Source organism: Nelumbo nucifera, chromosome 3 (assembly GCF_055504915.1).
Source record: "Nelumbo nucifera cultivar China Antique chromosome 3, China Antique-T2T, whole genome shotgun sequence".
In the NCBI taxonomy this organism is placed as follows: Eukaryota; Viridiplantae; Streptophyta; class Magnoliopsida; order Proteales; family Nelumbonaceae; genus Nelumbo; species Nelumbo nucifera.
This window is the reverse complement of record NC_142651.1, coordinates 73070648-73076647: the sequence shown is the minus strand read 5'-3', so window position 1 is coordinate 73076647 and position 6000 is coordinate 73070648. Positions and strand designations below refer to the sequence as shown.

General features: G+C 38.9%; 1 protein-coding gene across 12 annotated transcripts in view; it reads left to right on the top strand.

The window, feature by feature from the left end:
- The first annotated feature begins 301 nt into the window (after positions 1-301).
- LOC104585873 (nuclear transcription factor Y subunit A-7) overlaps positions 302-6000 on the top strand; it is a 40712-nt gene continuing 35013 nt past the window's right edge. For 6 of the 12 annotated variants that reach the window (XM_088899910.1, XM_010242893.3, XM_088899912.1 and 3 more), the window contains exon 1: positions 302-456. The gene's annotated coding sequence lies outside the window, so the exon portion shown is untranslated. The other 6 variants (XM_088899908.1, XM_088899906.1, XM_088899909.1 and 3 more) reach the window with 5 other exon arrangements.

The following is a 6000-nucleotide window of genomic DNA, read 5'->3' as shown; positions in this document are numbered from 1 at the left end:
CTTTCTAGTAGCATCAATCGGTCAGCACCCACCCTCAATCTCAGCCAGTCACGTCGTGGGCCCCGCAGAGTATCGCCTCCTTCTGTGGCTGTGGATGGAGCAGAAGGGGTTCTGTCAGGCTGCCCGGCAGATTTCATAACTGCCCAAATATCCGAACACTATATCCATCCATCCATCCATTGTCATCATCTCCATAGTCGACGGTCCAGATGCAGCCCGGAAGCTCGAAAGATGCGTGAACATAACTAGCCGAGCGCCACGAAATATTAAAATTTAAAAATTAAAGAAAATTTGGAAATTTTGAATAAATTAATAAATAATTAAATATAAAGGGAGATAAAAGCGAAAATGTCCCGCATGGATGCTGTGATGTACACTGATAACGAAATCCATTTCGAAGTTGCAGCAGAGAAATAGAGGGAGACGAGAAGCTCTAAGTTAAATTTGTTTTTTGAGGTAAGAGAAAACGGAACCCTAGGGGCTCGATCTGTATGTCATTTTTTGTTGCTGATCTCAGTTTCAGTTATTTGTTTGATTAAACTGTTTATGTTGGTTGGTTTCGTCGTCCGATCGTTTTATTTCGGCTCTGTTGATTTGCATGCGTTTCTATTATAGGAGTTACCCCTAACTATTGATTGAATTCGCAGTGTTTAAAAGTTTTTGAGCAATTCGGTCTGTTCTTTGTGATGAGGAGGTGGTTGTTTGTTGGATTTGGGTGATGGTTTTGGTGTTTTGTCTGTGTTGTTTTGGTTGTTACTGCTAAGGGGCTAGTTGGTTTGGTTCTGAGGTTGTTAGTTACGTCATGGGTCTTGATTGGTGGATCATGGAGAAAGAGTGACAAGTTGATTCTTGAGAATTGACCAATTGGAAATGACAAGAATGGGGGATCAACTAGAGAATGACACAGACCCACGATTTTGCATTTCCTGTTTGCCAGCATTGGCGGTGTTTCAAGTAATGATATTTTAGTTTCATCACTTTAGAATAGATAAAAAGGGCGCTCTTAGCATCTTCTTTATGAGTGCGAGTGTTGAAGGATCAGAGTTAATTGTTGTGGTTCTTGAATGTTCTTGCAGGGGATAGTGATGTTACTGTAGTAGTTTTGAAGTTTTCTGAGGTCACTGCATAGAATGATCAATGATTTTGAAAAGATTGAATCCTTCTCGATCAACTGTCTATAGTGGTATATTTTCCATGTAAAGTTTGTCTATTCTTAACCATTCCTGTAACTTAGCTTTTTATAAGTTTTACCAATAAATTAAATAATTATATCTACAGGCTAGAATGGTGACATGACAGAATCTGATACTCCAATCAATATTCTAATACTTAACTGGATTTGAAGTAGTCAACCAGATAATGTAAATCAAGGACTCAAATTTTTAACACTAAAAGAATAGGAGTATAGAAGCGTATGTTTTGATTTTATTTTTCATAGTTTTTTTTATAGGTTAACAAATTTTTGAACTTTAAGATCCATCATGCATTGGATAAGCCTATATTATTCATCTGGAGTAATTCCCTTTCATCCGCATACAATCTTTGAAATGCATGAAGGCATGGACTCTTATTAAATGCCATTTTATAACACAAGATCCAAGCTATCATTGTTATAAGTCAAGAATTATCTGGACTAATATTATCAACAAAAGAAAAAAAAGAATTTTCTGGAACTGGGTCACTAAGTATTCTCCTCTGCAAGTAAATTCAAAATCATTTTATAAGGCAGGATCCAAGCTTTGTTTGTTAACCAAGATTCATCCAAATTAGTTGTGGTCAACTATTTGAAGCTTGAACTGACATTCTGTTTTATCAAGGGTCTTCTATAGAAGCCTAAGCCTTCAGTTTCAGTTGTATACCATGGGTTCTAGCAACATTGGTTCCAATCTTTATCCATTGGAGATGGTGGCTACATTAGAAATTTTAGATAGATCATTTGGATCATTTGATGGCTACTCTATGAGATGGCAGGACTATCTATCATTTTGAGTGCATGTTGCATCTCATATTTTGTTATATTCATTGTCCATTTATATTTGATAATGCAAAAAGCTTTTGTTATTCATATGTTACTAAGCAGGCAAAAAAAAAGAAAAAAAAGAGAGTACCTAACAGCAATAATACAAATAATAGAATTGATGATATCAAGAGATATTGGGAAAGTTAATGGAACTTAATGATGCAGTCTTGAGAACTTTTAAGTTCTTTTGTATTGCTTTGCTTTTGAGCAACAGTGGAACTCTCTCTCTCTCTTTCTCTCTCTCTCTGAGTCAATGACAAGATCAAGAGAGTTTTCATAAATTAGAGAAAAGCTGGATACAACCCCAAGCCTCTCCAAAGGATAAATCAGCAAGAAGGGGACCACAGTCTCCTAACTGACAAAATAAAGCAAAAATTACATAATTTGCAGCATTCAATTTTCCAGGAGCATAGTCTCCCTGATATAAATAAACTTTATTCACTCCTCTAGTTAAGCTTCTGTAAAGAAACTAGCACCTTAGTACCCATTTAAATAAGCTATTCGGCCAAGGATTTGGCTTCCCTAGCAATGGTACCTTGCCTTTCCTAGCTATTTTCCTGGAATAGCTATCAAAATTTAGCTTATGAAGTCCTTGTGTTCGTGGTTCCATGCCTGTTGTACTGGCCATTTGTGATCTGTGAATGGTAAAATTAGAAGTTGGTTGCCATTCTCTTGGTAAGAGTCCATAGAGACCACACTAAACTGTTTGTGGTTAACACTCAGTTTATTGCTTGGATGATCATTAGATTGATGATATTCTTCAGGTCCTCTTTTTGTCATCAACTATTGTTGTTTCCCCTCCCAAATGTTCCGAAGAGAAGTTGCCCTTGTGCAACACCTTAGTATCTTTCCTTTTGACATTGGTGGAGCAAGAAAGTTAGGGGAGAATGATCCATGTATCTACAAGAGGATGCCATCTTGACCCAAATAAAGGTGGGAAATAATCTAAAAAATGCAGAAGTGAATGAACAACAAAAATACTATATTAATATTTGAGTTTATTCAGGTGTAGGGGCTTGAAAGTGATAGAATTCTCTAGACATCCCTGCTCAATGATCCAGTTAGTGGAAAAGCTGAATGAAGAGCTGCTGCTCTTTGAACAAAGACAAGAGAATTGGTGGGCTCGGTGATGTGAAGGTGAACAGTGATAGTGAACAATGATGTTGAACAAAGACAAAGAATCGGTGGGCTTGAACAGAATTTTGGGTTTGGCAGCTGCGACGTGGCTAGAACCAATGTCAACTTTGACAAAGGGGTCTGTTAGGGAAGTAGGCAAGGTAGAAGAGAGATTGGAGTTTCAAATAGATATTTAGTAAGTAGGTTTGTTCACATGGACCCTGCTATTAGAGATGTGGAGAAATGGACAAGTGCTGAGTGGAGAAATTTGAGTTTCTCCTATGTTTGAAAGTTGGGGGCATCACATCACTATTTCTCTTTAGCTTCTGGTGGAGAGAAGATATGGAAGAATTGATCAAAAAAAAAAAAAGAAGACATGGAAGAAGCCCTAGCTAGGGAAGGGACAGGGAGAAAAGGAATCCAGAAATATTTTTTCAGTAGATGGTCGCCCTGTCTTGTAAAGGATGTCGAGAAAATGAGATTTGTTTGGATTGATGTCTATGGAATACTGTTACATGCTTGGAGTACAGAGGTTTTTAGAGCCATTGGAATTGAATGAGGTGGAGTTGGCAGGAGGTTTGGTCATCTTGTGGGATCTATGGGTCTTTAGGAAAGTAGGGGAGTATGCTGGGAGTCATTCTGTATCAGTTTGTAATGTGAATCTTTTCAGTCCAGTCTGATGCTTTTGATGTATGTTTGTAGTAGGGTGCCATCTTGACACCTGAACAGATTTTACCTGCTTTTATTTTTAATAAAGTTTTTCTTCATTACTCTTCAAAAAAAAAAGAGGCGATAAAAGTAGGCAGTGAAACCTTCTGCTGTTCGTTCTATGCTGGGAGAGTTGTAGAGAAAGGGGGTAGTCGAAGGTGAAAGGTCAGAGGCTTCTATTGTAAATTTGAAAAACTCTAAGTCCCTAGACCGAAAAGTCAAAAGGGTTTAAATGTTGGACCAAGTGGGGTCAGTCTAGGCTAGGGCTGTCAATGGTTCAGGACAGGATGAAACTGTTTCGAACCAACAAGAAATTAGGTTGTCCCGGTCCCGAACCAGACCCTATCGGAACAGTAGTTTGGGACCCAGAACCAAACCCATTATTAATCGGGCTAATTGGGTCTGGCCCGATAAGAACAATTCAGAGGGTTTTCCTTCAAAGATTAAGAGGTAAAGCTGCAAGTCTGCAATTGAATCTGCCCTAATGGCTGCTGGAATCAAATTGATTGTAGAAAATACTTGGCAGAGTTGTAAATAGGAGCTTAGGCAAAGAGGCAATGATAACCCTCTATGATTGGGCCGTCAAGCATCCCCATGTACCAAAAGAAACAAAAAATAAAAATAGAACCACATAGAGGAAGAAAACACAGCTCAAAGTGCTACCTGCCGCTGCAACATGTTTCTGCCGTTCAAGAAGAAAAAAACCATAGCTCAGATCAGATGGTCATTTCCTGCTGCGGTTTAAGAAGAAAAATCACCAATTAATGGTTACTTGCCGCTGCTGTTCTTTCTATTCTTGTATTCTCTGCATAGATGCCGTCACTACACTTCCAAATAAACAGATCTGGTCTTGTGCCTATCGCCTACAACTGCAACGTCTCAAAGTTTTGTGAGTGGTGTTTGATTTTGGTGTAGGTGTCTCCCTTAGTGGGCAGCAGATGAGATGAGAATAGTTTAGGGTTTAGAACTAGTAGTCAATAATAGAAAGAGTGAAAAACGAAAGGGTTTAGGGGTGCATGGGATTTCATTAAAGTACTTCTACTAGATGGACAATTTTAGACATCTACTATAATTGATATTACGTAAAATACCATTAACATATCATAAATGTTATGATATTTAATCGGTTCGGGTCTGAGTCAGTTCGGGACAGCTAAGACCGGTCTCGAACCGGTAATAATCGGGACACACAATAAAGAACCAGAACCGACCCAATGGGATAGAACTCTGAACCAGAACCAACATAATTGGTTCGGTCGGTTTGGTTCTATCGGGTAGACCCGACCCATTGACAGCCCTAGTCTAGGCAAACATTTGGCCAGTTTGGCACTATTGCAGTCCAACTCTGTTCCTATGAACAGGAACTTATTTGAGTCGAGCAAAGATTTAGAACTTGCAGATGTTGCTGAAGAAGGAACGAGATGACTTCAGGGGAAGACTACGAGTTGTGTTTGGAGGGGGTGAATACAAATGTTTTGTCACAAGATATTCTTACGCTGATCAAAACAAGGGGTGGGAAGGGAACAGATGTTTTGGGCTGTATTGTAATATTCTTTTCTTCTTTCTTTTCTAGGAGAGTTAAGCCTCTTTACCTCTTCCCGGAATGTTGTAATATTATTGTCCATTAATAAAATGATTTCTGTTATTGATAAAAAAAAAGATATTCCTACCACTGATGGTGAATGTTCTGAGAACTGACAAGATTCATTCCAAGAAAACCTAAGAAATCAATCGACTATGGAGAAGAAAGGTGAAGGACCAAAGGATCACAGAGGTTTGGGAGTTGTTTCCATGTTGTCTCGTTCAATAAAGGGTTTTTAGGGGTAAAGAAAGAGTCTGTGGATTGCATCTCCCTCAACTGCAATGTTTTGGAACACAAGTGTTCATCGGAGGTAGGCTACATTGACTCCTTGTTTTCTGAGTTTGACAAAAGCTGGGTGGGCTCCTCTGGGATGCAATTCAAGTTCTTTTTACTGGTTTGCACAAGTGCAGGAACACCCTCTGAACATTGGGAAAGAGATTAAAGGATCCCAAGGCATGCCCATCAAAACCACAGAATAAGGGGATGAGAATTGAGGGTAAAACAACCAAAAGAGTTGGGGGCTGATGCTATATTGTCAGAGGGTACGGAACAGTTCCTAGTGCTGAATCCCGAT